A 20,053-nucleotide genomic window follows, 5' to 3' on the forward strand; every position below is an offset into this window, starting at 1 on the left:
TTGCTATTCTTTCTTCCAGACCCCGCACCTTTTCTTCTAAAAGGGCCACTAGTCTACACTTCTGACAGGTGAAATTGGATTCTTCTTCTGGTCGATCTGTGAACATGTAGCACATGCTGCAGCTCACCATGTAGGTTGTCACATCTGCCATGTTGCTCCTAGATCCTGCTGACTTGCTGTGTGTTTTCCTTCTTGTGTAATCTACTCAGCCAAGCTCTCTTGCAATAATGTCCTACAGGCAAAAATTCGAAGCTTTCGAAGCAGCTGGTCCCGGCTGTACCCAACGATCTTCTAGCTTAGGGAGACTTCGCTTCTCCCAGAAGGCACCTGGAATATGCAAATTAGCCTCCTGAAGCTTGAATCCCTGGTTTGGTGATGCTTTCGAAGCAGCTGGTCCCGGCTGTACCCAACGATCTTCTAGCTTAGGGAGACTTCGCTTCTCCCAGAAGGCACCTGGAATATGCAAATTAGCCTCCTGAAGCTTGAATCCCTGGTTTGGTGATGCTTTCGAGGTTGAGACAAATGAAATGTGGCTGTTTAGTATTGTGGCCTGTGAGTGGGTGGCTGCATATTTATGCTTGTGTTTCAAGGATTAGGAACACTTGAGGGAGCAGGTAGGAGAGCGACCATAGCTCCTATATATAAGGGAGCAGGTAGGAGAGCATCCATATCTCCTATATATGAGGGAGCAGGTAGGAGAGCGGCCATAGCTCCTATATATAAGGGAGCAGGTAGGAGAGCGGCCATAGCTCCTATATATGAGGGAGCAGGTAGGAGAGCAGCCATAGCTCCTATATATGAGGGAGCAGGTAGGAGAGCATCCATATCTCCTATATATGAGGGAGCAGGTAGGAGAGCGGCCATAGCTCCTACATATAAGGGAGCAGGTAGGAGAGCAGCCATAGCTCCTATATATGAGGGAGCAGGTAGGAGAGCATCCATATCTCCTATATATGAGGGAGCAGGTAGGAGAGCGGCCATAGCTCCTACATATAAGGGAGCAGGTAGGAGAGCATCCATATTTCCTATATATGAGGGAGCAGGTAGGAGAGCGGCCATAGCTCCTATATAGGAGGGAGCAGGTAGGAGAGCCACCATAGCTCCTATATATGAGGGAGCAGGTAGGAGAGCGACCATAGCTCCTATATATGAGGGAGCAGGTAGGAGAGCGGCCATATCTCCTATATATGAGGGAGCAGGTAGGAGAGCGGCCATAGCTCCTAAATATGAGGGAGCAGGTAGGAGAGCGGCCATAGCTCCTATATATGAGGGAGCAGGTAGGAGAGCGGCCATATCTCCTATATATGAGGGAGCAGGTAGGAGAGCGGCCATATCTCCTATATATGAGGGAGCAGGTAGGAGAGCGGCCATAGCTCCTATATATGAGTATATTGCCCAGCCACGTAGTATATTGCCCAGCCATGTAGTATATTGCCCAGCCAAGTAGTATATTGCCCAGTCACGTATTGCCCAGCCACATAGTATATTGCCCAGCCACGTAGTATATTGCCCAGTTACGTAGTATATTGCCCAGTTGCGTAGTATATAGCAGAGCCACGTAGTATATTGCCCAGTCACGTAGTATATTGCCCAGTTACGTAGTATATTGCCCAGTTACGTAGTGCAGTAATGCAGTTCAAATTTTGTTTTTCAAGTTTGTATGTTCTAGCGCTGCAGTGTGCTGCCTTATTTACTTAACTACTCACATCAGACCTTAGATCTCCATTTTACGTACTCTGGGCCGTTGTTAACCTCCTGATGACAGGAAGCTGTCTCTGTCCCTTCAGCTGAGCCTCTCCCACTTTGGGCTAGTTCCAACAATCAACTCTTATTTTCCCTACTGTCAAACAACTAATCATTACCGCATATCACTATTCACATTACAACAACATTTGTTCCTTAATGAGGAATGTGTGAAGTATGTCTATCTCCTTACAGTTTTGCAATAATAAATGTTAAAATGCAAAAACTGAAAATTGAATAGTCTCAGCATGCAAGATGAAAATGATACAGTTACAGTGTGTCATGCTCCAACGAGAAACACAAACAGGTACAAATGCACCCAAAATCTACAGTGCCCAAATAATACCTCCATGGTATACCTCAAACAGAACCACTGAGTAGTGCTTAAATATTACTCCTATACAGTGCTCAAGGGCTCAAACAGGACCATTAAGCAGTGGTCAAATAATACTACTATCCAGTGTTTAAGTAATATAACTTCTCAGTTCTATATCCAAACAATACCACCATTTAGTGCTCAAAAGACTTCCATACAGTGGTCAAATAATACCTCGAAATAGCGCTCAAGCAGAACTCAAATAATATAACTACTCAGTGCTACTGCCAAGTACCACCACCACCCAGTGCTCAAAAATACTTCCATACAGTGGTCAAACGGTAATTCCAAACACAGCTCAAACAGAGCCACCAAGTGGGGCTCAAATACAATGCTCAAGTAATACTACTCACTACAACACTCAAACAATACCAAAATACAGTATTCCCATAATACCACCATACTGTAATCCATAAATACTTCCATACAGGGGTCAAATTATACCGTTAAACAGTGCTAAAATAATAACACTAAACCATACACAGCAGAGGGACCCGATTTTCACAGGCACAGAGCCAAGTTTACTGAGACCATTGCTAAACAGGAGAGCAACTGAGCTTCAACATTTTGATGGCACCAAAGGCAAAAGCAGCTGGTGACCCCGACAGGAAAGATTATGGTCTGTGAGAACCACTGATGGCAACAACTATGGTGTCCATACTGGTTGTGAACCCACTTTCCATAGACCCTAAGTGACATCTAAATTTGGATTGTTATGCAGAGCTTCTCCAAAATACCAAAATACAGAATCGTCATTGGAAAACTAAGTGACTACTCTTAACGGCTGCCATTAGTAGTAGTAAGCCAGAACCCGCTGACTATGTAGGAGGATGAATCAGCTCTTGAAGGTTGCCTGTAAGAGGGACTTTTCTTTCCAGGTATTTGTTGGTTTCAGGGTGAATGCTCGTTACTGCATCGTGGTTATTTCGTGTTTTCCCAAAAACATCTTGTGGGGGTGGAAACGGCTCTAAGATCTCAAATGTGGAGGAGACATTTTCTGGTTAGACCATATTGCCTTTTTCATCGAGACTTTCGATTTCTATGGCAGTGGGCTAGGGGAACAGACATAGGAACACAAAGGCTTTCCCCGAGCTCAGGAGAAAATATCAGTGTGAGAACAGAGAGAAATGTGAGGACGTTCCATCACCAGTCATCTGAAGGCTGGACCATAGATGAGATCAGTCTACTATCTATCTATCTATCTATCTATCTATCTATCTATCTATCTATCTATCTATCTATCTATCCATTATCTATCTATCTATCTATCTATCTATCTATCTATCTATCTATCTATCCATTATCTATCTATCTATCTATCTATCTATCTATCTATCTATCTATCTATCCACTATCTATCTATCTATCTATCTATCTATCTATCTATCTATCTATCTATCTATCATCTATTTATCTATCTATCTATCTATTATCTATCTATTATCTATTTATCTATCTATCTATCTATTATCTATCCATTATCTATCTATCTATCTATCTATCTATCTATCTATTATCTATCTATCTATCTATTATCTATCTATCTATCCATTATCTATCTATTATCTATCTATTATCTATTAGATATCTATTAGATATCTATCTATCTATCTATTATCTATCTATCATCTATCTATCTATCTATCTATCTATCTATTATCTATCATCTATCTATCTATCCATTATCTATTATCTATCTATCTATTATCTATCTATTATCAATTAGCTATCTATCATCTATCTATCATCTATCTATCTATTATCTATCTATTATCTATTATCTATCTATCTATCTATCTATTATCTATCTATTTATCTATTATCTATCTATTTATCTATTTATCTATCTATCTATTATCTATTATCTATCTATCTATTATCTATCTATTATCTATCTATCTATCATCTATCTATCTATCTATCTATTATCTATCTATCTATCTATCTATCTATCTATCTATCTATCTATCTATCTATCTATTATCTATTAGCTATCTATCTATCTATTATCTATCTATCTATCTATTATCTATTTATCTATCTATCTTTCTATCTATTATCTATCTTCTATCTATTATCTATCTATCTTTCTATCTATTATCTATCTATCTATCTATCTATCTATCTATCTATCTATCTATCCATTATCTATCTATCTATCTATTATCTATCTATCTATTATTTATCTTCTATCTATTATCTATCTATCTATTATCTATCTTCTATCTATTATCTATCTATCTATTATCTATCTATCTATCTATTATCTATCTATTTATCTATCTATCCATCATCTATCTATCTATTATCTATCTATCTATCTATCTATCTATCTATCTATCTATCTATCTATTATCTATTTATCTATCTATCTTTCTATCTATTATCTATCTTCTATCTATTATCTATCTATCTATCTATCTATCTTTCTATCTATTATCTATCTATCTATCTATCTATCATCTATCTTCTATCTATTATCTATCTATTATCTATCTATCTATTATCTATCTATTATCTATCTTCTATCTATTATCTATCTATCTATCTATCTATCTATTATCTATCTTCTATCTATTATCTATCTATTATCTATCTATTATCTATATCTGATCTACCTGCCTTTACTAAGAAAACCAATACCTAAGAAATAGCTACGGTACATTAATGTCTTTTAATAGCTAAACTGATATTAAGAGGAAAAGTTGTTATGAAAAGTATATAGATTTTAAAGGGAATAAAAAAGAACAATGATCAGAAAAAAGACAGGGGTGAGATAAAGGGAACAGAAAGTTATAAGAAACCAATCTCCAGGGCCCTTCATTGTGAACTGACAGAGAACGGCGGATGTTCTTGTCGAATCAACCACAACAAACATGAAGCTCGTAGAAGAAAGTGATCAGATCAAAGCTGGATGGTGACGAGGGAGAATCCGCGTTGCTAATACTGACCGCACGGTGCACGTATGAGGGGAAAAGATAAATTCAGAGTCCAGAGTGACTTGAATGATGAAGAAGAGAGGAGCAAAGGGAATTTTTTAAAAATATTATGATTTTATTTATATTCTTGAGATAAAATCAGTGGCCTACCTCAGATAAACCAGAGAGCGCTTACAATGACTCAGTGGCGCGAACCGGGGACTTTTTCAGCATCACACTTTTACTGCATTCAGTCATTTAATAGCGGCGATGGAAAAAGGGGAATTACATGTACAGATAAACTAGGTTACAGATCTACAGCCTGCATGTCTATCATTTATTCAGGTTTTATAGTGAACCTGCCAATCAGGGAGGTACACATCCTCCATGTTCAGCCATTGCAAAGTTGTGCATCATTAGGCACGACAGACAAAACAGTGTACTACAGCGATGGCATCACCTACTTCATGCCACCATGCCTTCCAGATTGCCTCTGGTGGCGGGCCGCCACCTAAATATTCAGATAGCAGATGGACCACATCTGACAGCATACTCCTCCTGCCAGCTCTCCCAGTTATTCAGCGCAGCAGGTTGCCATCTCAACCTGCTGCGCACCTCTGATATCAAGCCCACACGCCTCATAGGCTGCCTCTGGTGGAGGGCCACCATCTAAATATTCAGGTAGCTGTCATCTATGCTATTATCATGGACTGCTTCTGACTAAGGACCTCATGACTAACTCAGCACTTCCATATAATATTGCAACTCTCCTAGACTCGACTCTGCAACTAACCTAGCTCTGCAAATTAATATCGCTTGGAAACTCTACCATTTCATAACATTGCTTGGCACTCTGCTATACCACTTACTGAGTTAACTGTGATATACTGCTCCCATATACCATTCTGCAATGGACTCTGTGACAAACTCAGCTTTGCAATATTGCTTCCTACTCTGCTGTTGATTTTGTGACAAACTTTGTTTGCCATATTATATTGCTGAGTCAAATCAGCCATATTGTTGTGCAACTCGACTCGACTCGACTCAACTGTTCCATTTGTTCCTCATCACTGAGTTTCTTCTGCTTTTTTGAGGACACTACTATTGCTGTTTTATCAACGATGCTTCATTCTAGCCTATGATTTTTATTTGTTCCTCCTGTTAACTTTCTGCTTCTTTTGTTCCATCCGGATTTCTCTTCTGCACTGTCATCAGTCCGTGCTGCATCACAACTGCTCATCTGGACCAAGGGCTTCAAGGATCTCTTACGTCAGGAAAGACGTAAGACTGTTATAGGCATGTGCACCGACTTTCCAGAAGGTCCTGAGAGACATTACAAATTACCAAAGGAATAGCTTTTATTCTTACATTATCCTAGGTTCACTGGTTGAGTCCTGACAGCAGAAATTTAATTCTCACTATGAATATTAGTTACGAATTACGATAGAACTTTGATTGGCATTGTTATTGTCACATCTCCACCTGCTCCTGTGGCCTCTACTTCTGCCGCCAGGTGCTAGCCGTCCATAAATGTAAGAACAGTCCATAAAAACCCAGTGCTTCCCTCTGTTGTCCGTAGCATCCGGCAAACAAAAATCACCGTCCATGAATTTTTCCCTTCACCCCCAAATTTTGTACTGCGCATGTGCTAAAAAGGCGGCCATGCGGAACAAGCAGGACCAGTCCCGGAAAAAGAATAGAAGAGTCATGTGGAAGCCTGGAGGGTGGCGTCGGAAAATGGTGGCATTCTGTTACTGACCTGCCCGCTGCTGCTCCCGACTGGCCGAGGTTATGATCCGGGACTTGGCGCACAATAGATAGGGTGTCCCGAATCCGATGCCTAAGCGGAAAAAATTATGGAAATCGGGTGAGTCCCGAAATAATATGGGGACGGGAAGAAAAACATTAGACTTGAACAAAGAAGACCCAGGAAAACATACTCAGATGGGAGGTAAGAACATTTCTAAAACAATCCACAGCGAGGAGATTGGAACAAAACAAAATCCTCTAAACTGCATGCTCACAAACGCCAGAAGCCTGACAAACAAGATGGAAGAACTAGAAGCAGAAATATCTACAGGTAACTTTGACATAGTGGGAATAACCGAGACATGGTTAGATGAAAGCTATGACTGGGCAGTTAACTTACAGGGTTACAGTCTGTTTAGAAAGGATCGTAAAAATCGGAGAGGAGGAGGGGTTTGTCTCTATGTAAAGTCTTGTCTAAAGTCCACTTTAAGGGAGGATATTAGCGAAGGAAATGAGGATGTCGAGTCCATATGGGTCGAAATTCATGGAGGGAAAAATGGTAACAAAATTCTCATTGGGGTCTGTTACAAACCCCCAAATATAACAGAAACCATGGAAAGTCTACTTCTAAAGCAGATAGATGAAGCTGCAACCCATAATGAGGTCCTGGTTATGGGGGACTTTAACTACCCGGATATTAACTGGGAAAGTGAAACCTGTGAAACCCATAAAGGCAACAGGTTTCTGCTAATAACCAAGAAAAATTATCTTTCACAATTGGTGCAGAATCCAACCAGAGGAGCAGCACTTTTAGACCTAATACTATCTAATAGACCTGACAGAATAACAAATCTGCAGGTGGTCGGGCATCTAGGAAATAGCGACCACAATATTGTACAGTTTCACCTGTCTTTCACTAGGGGGACTTGTCAGGGAGTCACAAAAACACTGAACTTTAGGAAGGCAAAGTTTGACCAGCTTAGAGATGCCCTTAATCTGGTAGACTGGGACAATATCCTCAGAAATAAGAATACAGATAATAAATGGGAAATGTTTAAGAACATCCTAAATAGGCAGTGTAAGCGGTTTATACCTTGTGGGAATAAAAGGACTAGAAATAGGAAAAACCCAATGTGGCTAAACAAAGAAGTAAGACAGGCAATTAACAGTAAAAAGAAAGCATTTGCACTACTAAAGCAGGATGGCACCATTGAAGCTCTAAAAAACTATAGGGAGAAAAATACTTTATCTAAAAAACTAATTAAAGCTGCCAAAAAGGAAACAGAGAAGCACATTGCTAAGGAGAGTAAAACTAATCCCAAACTGTTCTTCAACTATATCAATAGTAAAAGAATAAAAACTGAAAATGTAGGCCCCTTAAAAAATAGTGAGGAAAGAATGGTTGTAGATGACGAGGAAAAAGCTAACATATTAAACACCTTCTTCTCCACGGTATTCACGGTGGAAAATGAAATGCTAGGTGAAATCCCAAGAAACAATGAAAACCCTATATTAAGGGTCACCAATCTAACCCAAGAAGAGGTGCGAAACCGGCTAAATAAGATTAAAATAGATAAATCTCCGGGTCCGGATGGCATACACCCACGAGTACTAAGAGAACTAAGTAATGTAATAGATAAACCATTATTTCTTATTTTTAGGGACTCTATAGCGACAGGATCTGTTCCGCAGGACTGGCGCATAGCAAATGTGGTGCCAATATTCAAAAAGGGCTCTAAAAGTGAACCTGGAAATTATAGGCCAGTAAGTCTAACCTCTATTGTTGGTAAAATATTTGAAGGGTTTCTGAGGGATGTTATTCTGGATTATCTCAATGAGAATAACTGTTTAACTCCATATCAGCATGGGTTTATGAGAAATCGCTCCTGTCAAACCAATCTAATCAGTTTTTATGAAGAGGTAAGCTATAGGCTGGACCACGGTGAGTCATTGGACGTGGTATATCTCGATTTTTCCAAAGCGTTTGATACCGTGCCGCACAAGAGGTTGGTACACAAAATGAGAATGCTTGGTCTGGGGGAAAATGTGTGTAAATGGGTTGGTAACTGGCTTAGTGATAGAAAGCAGAGGGTGGTTATAAATGGTATAGTCTCTAACTGGGTCGCTGTGACCAGTGGGGTACCGCAGGGGTCAGTATTGGGACCTGTTCTCTTCAACATATTCATTAATGATCTGGTAGAAGGTTTACACAGTAAAATATCGATATTTGCAGATGATACAAAACTATGTAAAGCAGTTAATACAAGAGAAGATAGTATTCTGCTACAGATGGATCTGGATAAGTTGGAAACTTGGGCTGAAAGGTGGCAGATGAGGTTTAACAATGATAAATGTAAGGTTATACACATGGGAAGAAGGAATCAATATCACCATTACACACTGAATGGGAAACCACTGGGTAAATCTGACAGGGAGAAGGACTTGGGGATCCTAGTTAATGATAAACTTACCTGGAGCAGCCAGTGCCAGGCAGCAGCTGCCAAGGCAAACAGGATCATGGGGTGCATTAAAAGAGGTCTGGATACACATGATGAGAGCATTATACTGCCTCTGTACAAATCCCTAGTTAGACCGCACATGGAGTACTGTGTCCAGTTTTGGGCACCGGTGCTCATGAAGGATATAATGGAACTAGAGAGAGTACAAAGGAGGGCAACAAAATTAATAAAGGGGATGGGAGAACTACAATACCCAGATAGATTAGCGAAATTAGGATTATTTAGTCTAGAAAAAAGACGACTGAGGGGCGATCTAATAACCATGTATAAGTATATAAGGGGACAATACAAATATCTCGCTGAGGATCTGTTTATACCAAGGAAGGTGACGGGCACAAGGGGGCATTCTTTGCGTCTGGAGGAGAGAAGGTTTTTCCACCAACATAGAAGAGGATTCTTTACTGTTAGGGCAGTGAGAATCTGGAATTGCTTGCCTGAGGAGGTGGTGATGGCGAACTCAGTCGAGGGGTTCAAGAGAGGCCTGGATGTCTTCCTGGAGCAGAACAATATTGTATCATACAATTATTAGGTTCTGTAGAAGGACGTAGATCTGGGGATTTATCATGATGGAATATTGGCTGAACTGGATGGACAAATGTCTTTTTTCGGCCTTACTAACTATGTTACTATGTTACTATAAAATCTTAATTCTGATCTTTAGGGGGTGTGCTCTTTAGGGGCCATGTAAAATGTCCGTAAAAGTTTTCGGCCATCCCTGAATTTGAATTCAGGTGTCCAGAATTTTTTATTTTTTTGTAAGTTTCCGCCGTATTCACTTTGCGGGTGGCACTAGTGATAGAAATGCCAGAACCAGAAGCTCTGGACGATGGGCGCTATCCATTCCAGCCACTAAGGTACCTGTAATGACTTTCAGTCTGGCAGTATGGATGTGTGTGCATCCAGCTGAAGTTATCAGCACCCTGCTTCAGCTAATTGGAGAGCACCACGCCCTACTAAAGCTTCCAGCTTGCTGCTGGAATCTGCCAGATATAGCTTAGCGTTTCCCTGGCTAGGTGTGCACTCTCTGCTCCTGTTTGGTTTAGTGTATTCTATTCAAAGTCATTATTTTGGGGCCTTTTTCAGTGTGGAATAAATGGAATAATACCCAAAACAAAAATGGAAGCAGATGCGACTTCACATAAGAATAATAAAATCTTTATTGAATAATTAGTTATTCATAAAACTCTTAAAATACATTTTTGAAGGAAAAGTGACAAAAAGTGCCACACCACTCCAGAGAGCATAGAAAATGTATGTCAGTTCAATGAGGTAAACCACAAACAAAATTGCACAAATGTACACATATGGTGGCTTGCGAAAATATTCACCCCCTTGGATTTTTACCTATTTTGTTACTTTATAACCCGTGTTTACATATTTTTGTAATCTGGTTTATGTGTGATGCGTCAAGACTAAATAGTTTAAAATGGTAAAGTGAGAAAAATACAGGCAAAAATTAAGTTTATGGGATCAAATACCTAAAAAATTGGTATGTGTTTATGTATTCACCCCTTTTGCTATGAAGCTCCCTTAAACATTTCTGTTGATTGTCTGTCAGTATATACACTTTACCTTTTCTGAAAGGCCACAGAAGCAGCAACACCATTAACAAGAGGAACCACTAACCAAACACCACCATGAAGACCAAGGAGATCTCCAAACAAATCAGGTTCAAAGTTGTTGAAAAGAACAAGTCAGGGTTGGGTTATAAAAAAACCCCAATCTCTGATGATCCCCCGGAGCACCATCAAATCCATTATCATCAAATGGAAAGAGCATGGTACCACAATACGTCTGCCAACATAGGGCGGCCCACCAAAACTCTCAGCCTGGGCAAGAGGGCATTAATAAGAGAGGCAGCATAGAGACCGAAGGTAACCCTGAAGGAGCTGCAGAGTTCACAACCTGAGAATGGGTTATCCATCTGGAGCACCCGCTAGGACCGTGGGATACTCTGTACTGGGTCGGCACAGTTCTTAAAGGGGAAGTCACGGCAGCAGTGACCCGGTCCGTGGCCCCGGGTTTCCAATTAAAGGGGAACTAAGTGTAGTGGCAAATAAAGTCTAATGTAGTAATGTTCATGACGCCACCTGTGATACTCGGCCAGAGATGGCCGATGCTGCTTAAAGGGATCCGCTGGGGCTGATGGTAATGCAGCTTAGATGGGTTTGCTCCCCACAGGTGGAGTAGAGGCCCCAGGGCTACCAGGACAGTCTATGAGGGGTTGTAGATGTTGTGGTGCAGGAAATAATTGTAGGACACAGGGTTTGCAGTCTCTTTACCTTTTAATTGCCAGTGCAGTCCGGGGCACAGGTTACAGGTGATCTTCGAAATACGGGCAGCCTGTAAGCGGTTCGGAATCCCCTTAGTCAGGTGGAGTTGGAAGCCTTCCTTTCTGCGCTGAATTCTGTATTCTTGATGCATTAGCTTTCCTCAAGTCCCTCTCTCAATCTGTCCCTCAGGTGGAACACTGTCATGATCTGGTAATTCAGTACCACAATGGACATAGGAGTCAGAGCACATACAGTGACCTGACAATAACCCAAAAACATAGAACGAGCTCTGAGACGTGGAAACTCTGCTGACCGCAATCCCTAATCCTCTCCAACCACACTAAAGGCAGCCGTGGATTGCGCCTAACGCTCCCTATGCAACTCGGCACAGCCTGAGAAACTAGCTAGCCTGAAGATAGAAAATAAGCCTACCTTGCCTCAGAGAAATACCCCAAAGGAAAAGGCAGCCCCCACATATAATGACTGTGAGTTAAGATGAAAAGACAAACGTAGAGATGAAATAGATTTAGCAAAGTGAGGCCCAATTTTCTGAACAGAGCGAGGATAGGAAAGGTAACTTTGCGGTCAACACAAAACCCTACAAACAACCATGCAAAGGGGGCAAAAAGACCCTCCGTACCGAACTAACGGCACGGAGGTACACCCTCTGCGTCCCAGAGCTTCCAGCAAGCACGAGAAAACAAATAAGCAAGCTGGACAGAAAAAAACAGCAAACAAAAAGCAAAGCGGAACTTAGCTATGCAGAGCAGCAGGCCACAGGAACGATCCAGGAGGAAACAGGTCCAATACTAGAACATTGACTGGAAGCCAGGATCAAAGCACTAGGTGGAGTTAAATAGAGCAGCACCTAACGACTTCACCACATCACCTGAGGAAGGAAACTCAGAAGCCGCAGTACCACTTTCCTCCACCAACGGAAGCTCACAGAGAGAATCAGCCGAAGTACCACTTGTGACCACAGGAGGGAGCTCTGCCACAGAATTCACAACAGCACCCCCCCTTGAGGAGGGGTCACCGAACCCTCACCAGAGCCCCCAGGACGACCAGGATGAGCCATATGAAAGGCACAAACAAGATCTTGAGCATGGACATCAGAGGCAAAGACCCAGGAATTATCTTCCTGAGCATAACCCTTCCACTTAACCAGATACTGGAGTTTCCGTCTTGAAACACGAGAATCCAAAATCTTCTCCACAATATACTCCAACTCCCCCTCCACCAAAACCGGGGCAGGAGGATCAACAGATGGAACCATAGGTGCCACGTATCTCCGCAACAATGACCTATGGAATACGTTATGTATGGAAAAAGAATCTGGAAGGGTCAGACGAAAAGACACAGGATTAAGAACCTCAGAAATCCTATACGGACCAATGAAACGAGGTTTAAACTTAGGAGAGGAAACCTTCATAGGAACATGACGAGAAGATAACCAAACCAAATCCCCAACACGAAGTCGGGGACCCACACAGCGTCTGCGATTAGAGAAATGTTGAGCCTTCTCCTGGGACAAGGTCAAATTGTCCACTACATGAGTCCAAATCTGCTGCAACCTGTCCACTACAGTATCCACACCAGGACAGTCCGAAGACTCAACCTGCCCTGAAGAGAAACGAGGATGGAACCCAGAGTTGCAGAAAAACGGCGAAACCAAGGTAGCCGAGCTGGCCCGATTATTAAGGGCGAACTCAGCCAAAGGCAAAAAGGACACCCAGTCATCCTGATCAGCAGAAACAAAGCATCTCAGATATGTTTCCAAGGTCTGATTGGTTCGTTCGGTCTGGCCATTAGTCTGAGGATGGAAAGCCGAGGAAAAAGACAAGTCAATGCCCATCCTACCACAAAAGGCTCGCCAAAACCTCGAAACAAACTGGGAACCTCTGTCAGAAACGATATTCTCTGGAATGCCATGTAAACGAACCACATGCTGGAAGAACAATGGCACCAAATCAGAGGAGGAAGGTAATTTAGACAAGGGTACCAAATGGACCATCTTAGAGAAGCGATCACAGACCACCCAAATGACTGACATCTTTTGAGAGACGGGAAGATCTGAAATAAAATCCATAGAGATATGTGTCCAAGGCCTCTTCGGGACTGGCAAGGGCAAAAGCAACCCACTGGCACGAGAACAGCAGGGCTTAGCCCGAGCACAAATCCCACAGGACTGCACAAAAGTACGCACATCCCGCGACAGAGATGGTCACCAAAAGGATCTAGCCACTAACTCTCTGGTACCAAAGATTCCAGGATGACCAGCCAACACCGAACAATGAACCTCAGAGATAACTTTATTCGTCCACCTATCAGGGACAAACAGTTTCTCCGCTGGGCAACGATCAGGTTTATTAGCCTGAAATTTTTGCAGCACCCGCCGCAAATCAGGGGAGATGGCAGACACAATTACTCCCTCTTTGAGGATACCCGCCGGCTCAGATAAACCCGGAGAGTCGGGCACAAAACTCCTAGACAGAGCATCCGCCTTCACATTTTTAGAGCCCGGAAGGTACGAAATCACAAAGTCAAAACGGGCAAAAAACAGCGACCAACGAGCCTGTCTAGGATTCAACCGCTTGGCAGACTCGAGATAAGTCAAGTTCTTATGATCAGTCAAGACCACCACACGATGCTTAGCTCCTTCAAGCCAATGACGCCACTCCTCGAATGCCCACTTCATGGCCAGCAACTCTCGATTACCCACATCATAATTTCGCTCAGCAGGCGAAAACTTCCTGGAAAAGAAGGCGCATAGTTTCATCACCGAGCAATCAGAACTTCTCTGCGACAAAACAGCCCCTGCTCCAATCTCAGAAGCATCAACCTCGACCTGGAACGGAAGCGAAACATCTGGTTGACACAACACAGGGGCAGAAGAAAAACGACGCTTCAACTCGTGAAAAGCTTCCACAGCAGCAGAAGACCAATTGACCACATCAGCACCCTTCTTGGTTAAATCGGTCAATGGTTTAGCAATACTAGAAAAATTGCAGATGAAGCGACGATAAAAATTAGCAAAGCCCAGGAACTTTTGCAGACTTTTCAGAGATGTCGGCTGAGTCCAATCATGGATGGCTTGGACCTTAACAGGGTCCATCTCGATAGTAGAAGGGGAAAAGATGAACCCCAAAAATGAAACCTTCTGAACACCAAAGAGACACTTTGATCCCTTCACAAACAAAGAATTAGCACGCAGGACCTGGAACACCGTTCTGACCTGCTTCACATGAGACTCCCAATCATCCGAAAAGATCAAAATGTCATCCAAGTACACAATCAGGAATTTATCCAGGTACTCTCGGAAGATGTCATGCATAAAGGACTGAAACACTGATGGAGCATTGGCAAGTCCGAATGGCATTACTAGATACTCAAAATGGCCCTCGGGCATATTAAATGCAGTTTTCCATTCATCGCCTCGCTTAATACGCACAAGATTATACGCACCACGAAGATCTATCTTGGTGAACCAACTAGCCCCCTTAATCCGAGCAAACAAATCAGATAACAACGGCAAGGGGTACTGAAATTTAACCGTGATCTTATTTAGAAGGCGGTAATCTATACAAGGTCTCAGTGAACCATCCTTCTTGGCTACAAAAAAGAACCCTGCTCCCAATGGCGACGATGACGGGCGAATATGCCCCTTCTCCAAAGACTCCTTCACATAACTCCGCATAGCGGCGTGCTCAGGCACAGATAAATTAAACAGTCGACCTTTTGGGAATTTACTACCAGGAATCAAATCGATAGCACAATCACAATCCCTATGCGGAGGTAGGGTATCGGACTTGGGCTCATCGAATACATCCCGGTAATCAGACAAGAACTCTGGAACCTCAGAAGGGGTGGATGACGAAATAGTCAGAAATGGGACATCACCATGTACCCCCTGACAACCCCAGCTGGACACAGACATGGATTTCCAATCTAATACTGGATTATGGACTTGTAGCCATGGCAACCCCAACACGACCACATCATGCAGATTATGCAACACCAGAAAGCGAATAACCTCCTGATGTGCAGGAGCCATGCACATGGTCAGCTGGGTCCAGTACTGAGGCTTATTCTTGGCCAAAGGTGTAGCATCAATTCCTCTCAATGGAATAGGACACTGCAAGGGCTCCAAGAAAAACCCACAACGCCTAGCATACTCCAAGTCCATCAAATTCAGGGCAGCGCCTGAATCCACAAATGCCATGACAGAATACGATGACAAGGAGCAGATCAAGGTAACGGACAGAAGAAATTTTGACTGTACCGTACCAATGGTGGCAGACCTAGCGAACCGCTTAGTGCGCTTAGGACAATCAGAGATAGCATGAGTGGAATCACCACAGTAGAAACACAGCCCATTCAGACGTCTGTGTTCTTGCCGTTCAACTCTGGTCAAAGTCCTATCGCACTGCATAGGCTCAGGTTTAAGCTCAGGTAATACCGCCAAATGCTGCACAGATTTACGCTCATGCAAGCGTCGACCGATCTGAATGGCCAAAGACATAGACTCATTCAGACCAGCAGGCATAGGAAATCCCACCATGACATCCTTAAGGGCTTCAGAGAGACCTTTTCTGAAAATAGCTGCGAGCGCACCTTCATTCCATTGAGTGAGTACGGACCACTTTCTAAATTTCTGACAATATACCTCTATCTCATCCTGACCCTGACACAGAGCCAGCAAATTTTTCTCTGCCTGATCCACTGAATTAGGCTCATCGTACAGCAATCCGAGCGCCAGGAAAAACGCATCAACATTACTCAATGCAGGATCTCCTGGCGCAAGGGAAAATGCCCAGTCTTGAGGGTCGCCATGCAAAAAAGAAATAATAATTCTCACTTGTTGAACTGGGTCACCAGAGGAGCGAGGTTTCAAGGCCAGAAACAGTTTGCAATTATTTTTGAAATTCACAAACTTGGCTCTATCACCATAAAACAAATCAGGAATAGGAATTCTTGGTTCTAACATAGGCTTCTGAACCACCAAATCTTGAATCTTTTGTACATTTATAACGAGATTATCCATTGAAGAGCACAGACCCTGAATGTCCATGTCCACACCTGTGTCCTGAACCACCCAAATGTCTAGGGGAAAAAAAAGACAAAACACTGTGCAGAGAAAAAAAATGGTCTCAGAACTTCTTTTTTCCCTCTATTGAGAATCATTAGTACATTTGGCTTCCAGTACTGTCATGATCTGGTAATTCAGTACCACAATGCACATAGGAGTCAGAGCACATACAGTGACCTGACAATAACCCAAAAACATAGAACGAGCTCTGAGACGTGGAAACTCTGCTGACCGCAATCCCTAATCCTCTCCAACCACACTAAAGGCAGCCGTGGATTGCGCCTAACGCTCCCTATGCAACTCGGCACAGCCTGAGAAACTAGCTAGCCTGAAGATAGAAAATAAGCCTACCTTGCCTCAGAGAAATACCCCAAAGGAAAAGGCAGCCCCCACATATAATGACTGTGAGTTAAGATGAAAAGACAAACGTAGAGATGAAATAGATTTAGCAAAGTGAGGCCCGATTTTCTGAACAGAGCGAGGATAGGAAAGGTAACTTTGCGGTCAACACAAAACCCTACAAACAACCACGCAAAGGGGGCAAAAAGACCCTCCGTACCGAACTAACGGCACGGAGGTACACCCTCTGCGTCCCAGAGCTTCCAGCAAGCACGAGAAAACAAATAAGCAAGCTGGACAGAAAAAACAGCAAACAAAAAGCAAAGCGGAACTTAGCTATGCAGAGCAGCAGGCCACAGGAACGATCCAGGAGGAAACAGGTCCAATACTAGAACATTGACTGGAAGCCAGGATCAAAGCACTAGGTGGAGTTAAATAGAGCAGCACCTAACGACTTCACCACATCACCTGAGGAAGGAAACTCAGAAGCCGCAGTACCACTTTCCTCCACCAACGGAAGCTCACAGAGAGAATCAGCCGAAGTACCACTTGTGACCACAGGAGGGAGCTCTGCCACAGAATTCACAACAGAACACTACCCATATGGCGGGCAGCTCGAGCCTTTTTACAGGTGTCCCTGTCTCGTGGGGACTCCGGGTTCTAATCTGCTGATGTGCCTTTGGGTGTAAGTTGTGGCTAGAAGACCTGCAATCTCCTGCCTTCCAGTTTCTTCTGTGGGGCATACAGTTTCCACACAACCTTGGACCCCGGTGTCTGGTTTCTTGCGCTCTATCCTGGGAGTGAGCTCAATCGCAGCTCCACTCTCAGTGTCTCTCCCACTTTCTCCTTCTCCGTTCACTGTCTCACAGCCTGACTGTAACTCCTCCTCCAGAACAGAACTTATAGGGAAGCTACCCTGAAACCGGGTCTAGAGCTCCCCCTTCTGGCCTGGAGTCAGGAAAGTGTTGAATGCTAGTGTTACCTGCTAAGGGAATTCCTTCTCGCTTCCAGGAAAGGCATCACCCTCCCCGGGAGGCAGGCAATACCACTGTGACAACCGGATTCCTGGGGTGTCACACATCCATATGACCACAATAACACGTACATTCAATAGAGGTGGCCTTTATGGAAGAAGGGGCAGAAAAAAGCCTTTACTTATTCACAAAAATTGAAAGGCTCGTTTTGAGTTTGCCAAAAGATAAGTGGGAGACTCCCCAAATGTATGGAGGAAGGTGCTGTGGTAAGAACTGAACATTTTGGCCACCAAGGTAAACTCTTGGTACCAAACCAACACGGCTCATCACTTCAAGAACACCATCCTCACAGTGTAACATGGTGGTGGCAGCATCACGCTGTGTGGGATGTTTTTCAGCAGTAGTTGCGAAATACAGAGATGGATGGTGTAAAATACAGGGATATTCTTGAGCAAAACCTGTTTGAGTCTGTCAGTGATTTGAGACTGGGACGGAGGTTCGCCTTCCATCAAGACAATGACCCAAAGCATACTGCTAAAGCAACACTCGAGTGGTTTAACCCCTTAAGGACCAGGGGTATTTCGTGTTTGTGTTTCCATTTTTTGCTCCCCTTCTGCCCACGGCCATAACTTTTTTATTTTTCCATCAATTTGGCCATGTGAGGGCTTGTTTTTTGCGGAACAAGTTGTAATTTTGAATGGCACCATTGAGTTTTACCATATCATGTACTGGAAAATGGGAAAACATTCCAAATACAGTGAAATTGCAAAAAAAGTGCAATTCCACAATGGTTTTTTAGATTTTTTTAAATGCGAAAACTGACCTGCCAGTATGATCCTCCAGGTCATTATGAGTTCACAGACACCAAACTTGTCTAGGTTCTTTTTTATTTAAGTGGTGGAAAAAAAATCCAAAGTTTGTAAAAAAAAAAAAAAAAAATTGCCATTTTCCGATATCTGTAGCGTCTCCATTTTTCAGAATCTGGGGCCAGGTGCGTGCTTATTTTTTGTGCAACGATCTGACGTTTTTATTGATACCATTATGGTGTGTATACAATTTTTTGATCGCCCGTTATTGCAGTTCATTGCAATGTTGCAGCGACCAAAAAAAATATAATTCTGGCGTTTTTTTTTTTTTCTTGTTACGCCGTTTACCGATTGGATTAATTATTTTTATATATTAATAGGGAGGGCAATTCTGAACGTGGTGATACCAAATATGTATATTTTTGATTTTTTTTATTGTTTTATTTTGAATGGGCCAAGAGGGGGTTTATTTGAACTTTTATATTTTTTTAATAGTTTAAAAACATTTTTTTTTACTTGCTTCAATAGTCTCCAAGGGTGGGATTTGTGAACTGACTTAATTTTCCCCAAAATTTGGGTATCTGACTATTTGGGGGAATTCAGTCAACACAGAGCTGGGGCCTAGTAGTGTTCACTTAGGATGTACCCAGTTTGTTGCTTCCGGGGGACATGGATGTCAGATGTGGTTGGTGCATGGACATAATATTCCACAAAAATAATGGTAACTATGACTTTATAGACTGGTCAATGGGGGCATTCAGTCAACACAGGGTTGGGCTCTTGTAATGTGCACTTACGAAGTACCCAGCAAGTATCTTCTAGGGGATGTGAATGAGCTAGAGTACGACAAGAGGCATCTGGACTGATTAAATGGTGACGCATGAGTTGCTCAGGGCCAGGGTAGCAGACTAAGGTCAGAAGAAACAAAAGAAAATAGGAGGAACGTCTATGGGACTGTATGGTGTAGCTGTTGTAAGTCAGTGTACAATGGAAGATGAGATTCCCCAGTGGTGTGTACCATTTGTAATCAGAGACTACCATCTACTGCTCAAACGGAACCAGAAGTAAGAGGAAGTGTTGCGGGAAGGAAGATTCCAAATGGAGATCTGGTCAGGTAACATATGTGATGCAGTTCTATGTTACAAAAGACTGGAGTGATAAGGCGTGAGTTAGTTTGGCACCAATATGTGAGACCAGCAAGACGTGTGATGAAGAGGATGCCAGTACAACCCCGGGGGCATCACGCCCCTGTGACTCTTATGATGAC

This window comes from Ranitomeya imitator, chromosome 2, assembly GCF_032444005.1.
Source record: "Ranitomeya imitator isolate aRanImi1 chromosome 2, aRanImi1.pri, whole genome shotgun sequence".
Classification (NCBI taxonomy): Eukaryota; Metazoa; Chordata; class Amphibia; order Anura; family Dendrobatidae; genus Ranitomeya; species Ranitomeya imitator.